Raw genomic sequence first — 9,011 nt, forward strand, 5'->3', positions numbered from 1 at the left:
ACCCATACTCCCAGGAGCAACGCAACTGGTAACTACAGGGCGCCTTAATCCACTTGACCATCACGGCCGTCAAAAGGTAGTGATAGCCGAGGCTATTTGAGCCACTTCCCCGACGGCAACTCGGATGGTAATCTTGGGCATAGCATTTCACCAAATCACCTCATTCTTTGGGGCACACGTGAGGAACACAAATGCGAACAAGCCTGAAGGGGGCGTTATCATTGTTTGGCCGAAAAAATTCGGCCAAACACGAAAAATTTATAAAAATACTACAACGTTCTGGCAACACCGTGGTGCAAACCGTTTAATGTTATGATAATAAAATAACGTAATTAGAGCAAATTTTCCAGCCGCAATTGCCCGAAATCTGGTCCTCGCGGCTCGGGTGCGCCGTAGGGTGATGCGTCATACGTTGTAAGCGTCTAGTATTTCGCAATAGAGTGGAGAATATCTTGTTATGCATATACAAATTATAAACACACTCGCTGGCAACTGTCTTCTGTGAGAGGGAGGGGCTATAATCCGATTTACTGGCTTAGTCACCCTCTCAGTGTCTGTGCCGGCGGTCGCATGCCTGACGCGCTCGCACAGATCGTATTTTCTTGCATATACTGCACAATGGATATAGTATCGGACAAGAAGAAAGCTCTAAAGGCAAGAGCTCTACGCGTTAGCCAAGTAAAGAAGGAGCGTAAAGCCACACTGAGGCAAAACAAGAGTTCCCTTGAGTGAAGAGAGAGGGCAGCCTCCCGCCCCCACAACACACTACCTCGCCTCACACCCAGGCACCCACACCTCCTGTGGCACCTGCCACACCTCTGTGGCACCTGCCACACCTCCTGCTGCACATGCCACACCACCTGCGGCACCTGCCACACCACCTGCGGCACCTGCCACTCAAGATCTTAGACCTGCAACTCAAGACGTTCTCCTCTTGATGTTGCAAGATGTTGCATATTTCAGACCAATTATATTAGGTTAGTATGTATTATGTTTTATATCTTGATACTATATCATAAATAATTGTAAATATAAAGCTGCTGTCTTTTTTTTAATTTTTTTATTTTTTTTTTTATTTTTTTTTTTTTTAATAATTTTTTTTTTTTTTTTTTTATCAGGCAATCTTCATGGAACTTACACACCTTACTGAAGGAATGCCAATCTACAAGGGTGGTAATTTTGATTGAAATTGGTAGTTCATCAACCTCAGCCAAAGGTGGCTGAACTTTGACCTTCATTTTTTACAGGTAACTAATTTGCAACTATATGGTTGAATAACTTTTTTATTTATTATTCAATTTACATGGAACTTGCACATTATATGTAGAGTCTGTGCCTCTAAAAACTCAAGTTATATATTTCCCCTAAGATCATTTATTGATTTTATATATATTTATAAACATCATTTTGTTGCATAATTTTTGGGTGAACTTTGAAAATTTGTATTATTGCACTAAATAGGTTTGGGATAATAATGCCACTAGACAACCTTTATTATATAGTATTGTGATAGCTGAGTATCATAGAAATAATATCAGTTGATATTTGTATTTGTTATATCAACTTTAAAACATGTAAAAAAATGGTTAAAAAAAGTTTTTTTTTTTTTTCTCCCTCTCTATTTAGGCTGCGATGCTGAAACTTGGACCACTTGCAGCCCTCTTCAGGTGTAACACGTCAATAAATTTTCATTGCACTAGAACAACTTTTATGAACCCTAACTAACGCCCCCTGAATGGTCCCCAGGACTATATGCGAATGAAAACTCACACCCCAGAAGTGACTCGAACCCATACTCCCAGGAGCAACGCAACTGGTAACTACAGGGCGCCTTAATCCACTTGACCATCACGGCCGTCAAAAGGAAGTGATAGCCGAGGCTATTTGAGCCACTTCCCCGATGGCAACTCGGATGGTAATCTTGGGCATAGCATTTCACCAAATCACCTCATTCTTTGGGGCACACGTGAGGAACACAAATGCGAACAAGCCTGAATGGTCCCCAGGACTATATGCGAATGAAAACTCACACCCCAGAAGTGACTCGAACCCATACTCCCAGGAGCAACGCAACTGGTAACTACAGGGCGCCTTAATCCACTTGACCATCACGGCCGTCAAAAGGAAGTGATAGCCGAGGCTATTTGAGCCACTTCCCCGACGGCAACTCGGATGGTAATCTTGGGCATAGCATTTCACCAAATCACCTCATTCTTTGGGGCACACGTGAGGAACACAAATGCGAACAAGCCTGAATGGTCCCAGGACTATATGCGAATGAAAACTCACACCCGAGAAGTGACTCGAACCCATACTCCCAGGAGCAACGCAACTGGTAACTACAGGGCGCCTTAATCCACTTGACCATCACGGCCGTCAAAAGGAAGTGATAGCCGAGGCTATTTGAGCCACTTCCCCGACGGCAACTCGGATGGTAATCTTGGGCATAGCATTTCACCAAATCACCTCATTCTTTGGGGCACACGTGAGGAACACAAATGCGAACAAGCCTGAATGGTCCCCAGGACTATATGCGAATGAAAACTCACACCCCAGAAGTGACTCGAACCATACTCCCAGGAGCAACGCAACTGGTAACTACAGGGCGCCTTAATCCACTTGACCATCACGGCCGTCAAAAGGTAGTGATAGCCGAGGCTATTTGAGCCACTTCCCCGACGGCAACTCGGATGGTAATCTTGGGCATAGCATTTCACCAAATCACCTCATTCTTTGGGGCACACGTGAGGAACACAAATGCGAACAAGCCTGAATGGTCCCCAGGACTATATGCGAATGAAAACTCACACCCAGAAGTGACTCGAACCCTTACTCCCAGGAGCAACGCAACTGGTAACTACAGGGCGCCTTAATCCACTTGACCATCACGGCCGTCAAAAGGAAGTGATAGCCGAGGCTATTTGAGCCACTTCCCCGACGGCAACTCGGATGGTAATCTTGGGCATAGCATTTCACCAAATCACCTCATTCTTTGGGGCACACGTGAGGAACACAAATGCGAACAAGCCTGAATGGTCCCCAGGACTATATGCGAATGAAAACTCACACCCCAGAAGTGACTCGAACCCATACTCCCAGGAGCAACGCAACTGGTAACTACAGGGCGCCTTAATCCACTTGACCATCACGGCCGTCAAAAGGAAGTGATAGCCGAGGCTATTTGAGCCACTTCCCCGACGGCAACTCGGATGGTAATCTTGGGCATAGCATTTCACCAAATCACCTCATTCTTTGGGGCACACGTGAGGAACACAAATGCGAACAAGCCTGAATGGTCCCCAGGACTATATGCGAATGAAAACTCACACCCCAGAAGTGACTCGAACCCATACTCCCAGGAGCAACGTAACTGGTAACTACAGGGCGCCTTAATCCACTTGACCATCACGGCCGTCAAAAGGAAGTGATAGCCGAGGCAATTTGAGCCACTTCCCCGACGGCAACTCGGATGGTAATCTTGGGCATAGCATTTCACCAAATCACCTCATTCTTTGGGGCACACGTGAGGAACACAAATGCGAACAAGCCTGAATGGTCCCCAGGACTATATGCGAATGAAAACTCACACCCCAGAAGTGACTCGAACCCATACTCCCAGGAGCAACGCAACTGGTAACTACAGGGCGCCTTAATCCACTTGACCATCACGGCCGTCAAAAGGAAGTGATAGCCGAGGCTATTTGAGCCACTTTCCCGACGGCAACTCGGATGGTAATCTTGGGCATAGCATTTCACCAAATCACCTCATTCTTTGGGGCACACGTGAGGAACACAAATGCGAACAAGCCTGAATGGTCCCCAGGACTATATGCGAATGAAAACTCACACCCCAGAAGTGACTCGAACCCATACTCCCAGGAGCAACGCAACTGGTAACTACAGGGCGCCTTAATCCACTTGACCATCACGGCCGTCAAAAGGAAGTGATAGCCGAGGCTATTTGAGCCACTTCCCCGACGGCAACTCGGATGGTAATCTTGGGCATAGCATTTCACCAAATCACCTCATTCTTTGGGGCACACGTGAGGAACACAAATGCGAACAAGCCTGAATGGTCCCCAGGACTATATGCGAATGAAAACTCACACCCGAGAAGTGACTCGAACCCATACTCCCAGGAGCAACGCAACTGGTAACTACAGGGCGCCTTAATCCACTTGACCATCACGGCCGTCAAAAGGAAGTGATAGCCGAGGCTATTTGAGCCACTTCCCCGACGGCAACTCGGATGGTAATCTTGGGCATAGCATTTCACCAAATCACCTCATTCTTTGGGGCACACGTGAGGAACACAAATGCGAACAAGCCTGAATGGTCCCAGGACTATATGCGAATGAAAACTCACACCCCAGAAGTGACTCGAACCCATACTCCCAGGAGCAACGTAACTGGTAACTACAGGGCGCCTTAATCCACTTGACCATCACGGCCGTCAAAAGGAAGTGATAGCCGAGGCAATTTGAGCCACTTCCCCGACGGCAACTCGGATGGTAATCTTGGGCATAGCATTTCACCAAATCACCTCATTCTTTGGGCACACGTGAGGAACACAAATGCGAACAAGCCTGAATGGTCCCCAGGACTATATGCGAATGAAAACTCAACCCCAGAAGTGACTCGAACCCATACTCCCAGGAGCAACGCAACTGGTAACTACAGGGCGCCTTAATCCACTTGACCATCACGGCCGTCAAAAGGAAGTGATAGCCGAGGCTATTTGAGCCACTTTCCCGACGGCAACTCGGATGGTAATCTTGGGCATAGCATTTCACCAAATCACCTCATTCTCTGGGGCACACGTGAGGAACACAAATGCGAACAAGCCTGAATGGTCCCCAGGACTATATGCGAATGAAAACTCACACCCCAGAAGTGACTCGAACCCATACTCCCAGGAGCAACGCAACTGGTAACTACAGGGCGCCTTAATCCACTTGACCATCACGGCCGTCAAAAGGAAGTGATAGCCGAGGCTATTTGAGCCACTTCCCCGACGGCAACTCAGATGGTAATCTTGGGCATAGCATTTCACCAAATCACCTCATTCTTTGGGGCACACGTGAGGAACACAAATGCGAACAAGCCTGAATGGTCCCCAGGACTATATGCGAATGAAAACTCACACCCCAGAAGTGACTCGAACCCATACTCCCAGGAGCAACGCAACTGGTAACTACAGGGCGCCTTAATCCACTTGACCATCACGGCCGTCAAAAGGAAGTGATAGCCGAGGCTATTTGAGCCACTTCCCCGACGGCAACTCGGATGGTAATCTTGGGCATAGCATTTCACCAAATCACCTCATTCTTTGGGGCACACGTGAGGAACACAAATGCGAACAAGCCTGAATGGTCCCCAGGACTATATGCGAATGAAAACTCACACCCCAGAAGTGACTCGAACCCATACTCCCAGGAGCAACGCAACTGGTAACTACAGGGCGCCTTAATCCACTTGACCATCACGGCCGTCAAAAGGAAGTGATAGCCGAGGCTATTTGAGCCACATCCCCGACGGCAACTCGGATGGTAATCTTGGGCATAGCATTTCACCAAATCACCTCATTCTTTGGGGCACACGTGAGGAACACAAATGCGAACAAGCCTGAATGGTCCCCAGGACTATATGCGAATGAAAACTCACACCCCAGAAGTGACTCGAACCCATACTCCCAGGAGCAACGCAACTGGTAACTACAGGGCGCCTTAATCCACTTGACCATCACGGCCGTCAAAAGGAAGTGATAGCCGAGGCTATTTGAGCCACTTCCCCGACGGCAACTCGGATGGTAATCTTGGGCATAGCATTTCACCAAATCACCTCATTCTTTGGGGCACACATGAGAAACAACAAATGCGAACAAGCCTGAATGGTCCCCAGGACTATATGCGAATGAAAACTCACACCCAGATTAAGTGACTCGAACCTATACTCCCAGGAGCAACGCAACTGGTAACTATAGGGCGCCTTAATCCACTTGACCATCACGGCCGTCAAAAGGAAGTGATAGCCGAGGCTATTTGAGCCACTTCCCCGACGGCAACTCGGATGGTAATCTTGGGCATAGCATTTCACCAAATCACCTCATTCTTTGGGGCACACGTGAGGAACACAAATGCGAACAAGCCTGAATGGTCCCCAGGACTATATGCGAATGAAAACTCACACCCCAGAAGTGACTCGAACCCATACTCCCAGGAGCAACGCAACTGGTAACTACAGGGCGCCTTAATCCACTTGACCATCACGGCCATCAAAAGGAAGTGATAGCCGAGGCTATTTGAGCCACTTCCCCGACGGCAACTCGGATGGTAATCTTGGGCATAGCATTTCACCAAATCACCTCATTCTTTGGGGCACACGTGAGGAACACAAATGCGAACAAGCCTGAATGGTCCCCAGGACTATATGCGAATGAAAACTCACACCCCAGAAGTGACTCGAACCCATACTCCCAGGAGCAACGCAACTGGTAACTACAGGGCGCCTTAATCCACTTGACCATCATGGCCGTCAAAGGAAGTGATAGCCGAGGCTATTTGAGCCACTTCCCCGACGGCAACTCGGATGGTAATCTTGGGCATAGCATTTCACCAAATCACCTCATTCTTTGGGGCACACGTGAGGAACACAAATGCGAACAAGCCTGAATGGTCCCCAGGACTATATGCGAATGAAAACTCACACCCCAGAAGTGACTTGAACCCATACTCCCAGGAGCAACGCAACTGGTAACTACAGGGCGCCTTAATCCACTTGACCATCACGGCCGTCAAAAGGAAGTGATAGCCGAGGCTATTTGAGCCACTTCCCCGACGGCAACTCGGATGGTAATCTTGGGCGAATTCTTTGGGGCACACGTGAGGAACACAAATGCGAACAAGCCTGAATGGTCCCCAGGACTATATGCGAATGAAAACTCACACCCCAGAAGTGACTCGAACCCATACTCCCAGGAGCAACGCAACTGGTAACTACAGGGCGCCTTAATCACTGCACCATCACGGCCGTCAAAAGGAAGTGATAGCCGAGGCTATTTGAGCCACTTCCCGACGGCAACTCGGATGGTAATCTTGGGCATAGCATTTCACCAAATCACCTCATTCTTTGGGGCACACGTGAGGAACACAAATGCGAACAAGCATGAATGGTCCCCAGGACTATATGCGAATGAAAACTCACACCCAGAAGTGACTCGAACCCATACTCCCAGGAGCAACGCAACTGGTAACTACAGGGCGCCTTAATCCACTTGACCATCACGGCCGTCAAAAGGAAGTGATAGCCGAGGCTATTTGAGCCACTTCCCCGACGGCAACTCGGATGGTAATCTTGGGGATAGCATTTCACCAAATCACCTCATTCTTTGGGGCACACGTGAGGAACACAAATGCGAACAAGCCTGAATGGTCCCCAGGACTATATGCGAATGAAAACTCACACCCCAGAAGTGACTCGAACCCATACTCCCAGGAGAAACGCAACTGGTAACTACAGGGCGCCTTAATCCACTTGACCATCACGGCCGTCAAAAGGAAGTGATAGCCGAGGCTATTTGACCCACTTCCATCCGAGTTGCCGTTGGGGAAGTGGCTCAAATAGCCTCAGCTATCACTTCCTTTTGACGGCCGTGATGGTCAAGTGGATTAAGGCGCCCTGTAGTTACCAGTTGCGTTGCTCCTGGGAGTATGGGTTCGAGTCACTTCTGGGGTGTGAGTTTTCATTCGCATATAGTCCTGGGGACCATTCAGGCTTGTTCGCATTTGTGTTCCTCACGTGTGCCCCAAAGAATGAGGTGATTTGGTGAAATGCTATGCCCAAGATTACCATCCGAGTTGCCGTCGGGGACGTGGCTCAATATAGCCTCGGCTATCACTTCCTTTTGACGGCCGTGATGGTCAAGTGGATTAAGGCGCCCTGTAGTTACCAGTTGCGTTGCTCCTGGGAGTATGGGTTCGAGTCACTTCTGGGGTGTGAGTTTTCATTCGCATATAGTCCTGGGGACCATTCAGGCTTGTTCGCATTTGTGTTCCTCACGTGTGCCCCAAAGAATGAGGTGATTTGGTGAAATGCTATGCCCAAGATTACCATCCGAGTTGCCGTCGGGGAAGTGGCTCAAATAGCCTCGGCTATCACTTCCTTTTGACGGCCGTGATGGTCAAGTGGATTAAGGCGCCCTGTAGTTACCAGTTGCGTTGCTCCTGGGAGTATGGGTTCGAGTCACTTCTGGGGTGTGAGTTTTCATTTGCATATAGTCCTGGGGACCATTCAGGCTTGTTCGCATTTGTGTTCCTCACGTGTGCCCCAAAGAATGAGGTGATTTGGTGAAATGCTATGCCCAAGATTACCATCCGAGTTGCCGTCGGGGAAGTGGCTCAATATAGCCTCGGCTATCACTTCCTTTTGACGGCCGTGATGGTCAAGTGGATTAAGGCGCCCTGTAGTTACCAGTTGCATTGCTCCTGGGAGTATGGGTTCGAGTCACTTCTGGGGTGTGAGTTTTCATTCGCATATAGTCCTGGGGACCATTCAGGCTTGTTCGCATTTGTGTTCCTCACGTGTGCCCAAAGAATGAGGTGATTTGGTGAAATGCTAAGCCCAAGATTACCATCCGAGTTGCCGTCGGGGAAGTGGCTAAAATAGCCTCGGCTATCACTTCCTTTTGACGGCCGTGATGGTCAAGTGGATTAAGGCGCCCTGTAGTTACCAGTTGCGTGGCTCCTGGGAGTATGGGTTCGAGTCACTTAATCTGGGGTGTGAGTTTTCATTCGCATATAGTCCTGGGGACCATTCAGGCTTGTTCGCATTTGTTGTTCCTCATGTGTGCCCCAAAGAATGAGGTGATTTGGTGAAATGCTATGCCCAAGATTACCATCCGAGTTGCCGTCGGGGAAGTGGCTCAAATAGCCTCGGCTATCACTTCCTTTTGACGGCTGTGATGGTCAAGTGGATTAAGGCGCCCTGTAGTTACCAGTTGCGTTGCTCCTGGG

At 48.8% G+C, this 9,011-nt stretch overlaps 1 long non-coding RNA gene across 1 annotated transcript; it reads left to right on the plus strand.

Moving 5' to 3' along the window:
* The first annotated feature begins 538 nt into the window (after window positions 1-538).
* Window positions 539-1,705, plus strand: LOC138350516 (uncharacterized). The gene is made up of 3 exons (XR_011222146.1): window positions 539-977; window positions 1,119-1,247; window positions 1,627-1,705. It is a non-coding gene; the product is annotated as an uncharacterized lncRNA (long non-coding RNA).
* The last annotated feature ends 7,306 nt before the right edge of the window (window positions 1,706-9,011 follow it).

This window comes from Procambarus clarkii, chromosome 46 (genome assembly GCF_040958095.1).
Source record: "Procambarus clarkii isolate CNS0578487 chromosome 46, FALCON_Pclarkii_2.0, whole genome shotgun sequence".
In the NCBI taxonomy this organism is placed as follows: Eukaryota; Metazoa; Arthropoda; class Malacostraca; order Decapoda; family Cambaridae; genus Procambarus; species Procambarus clarkii.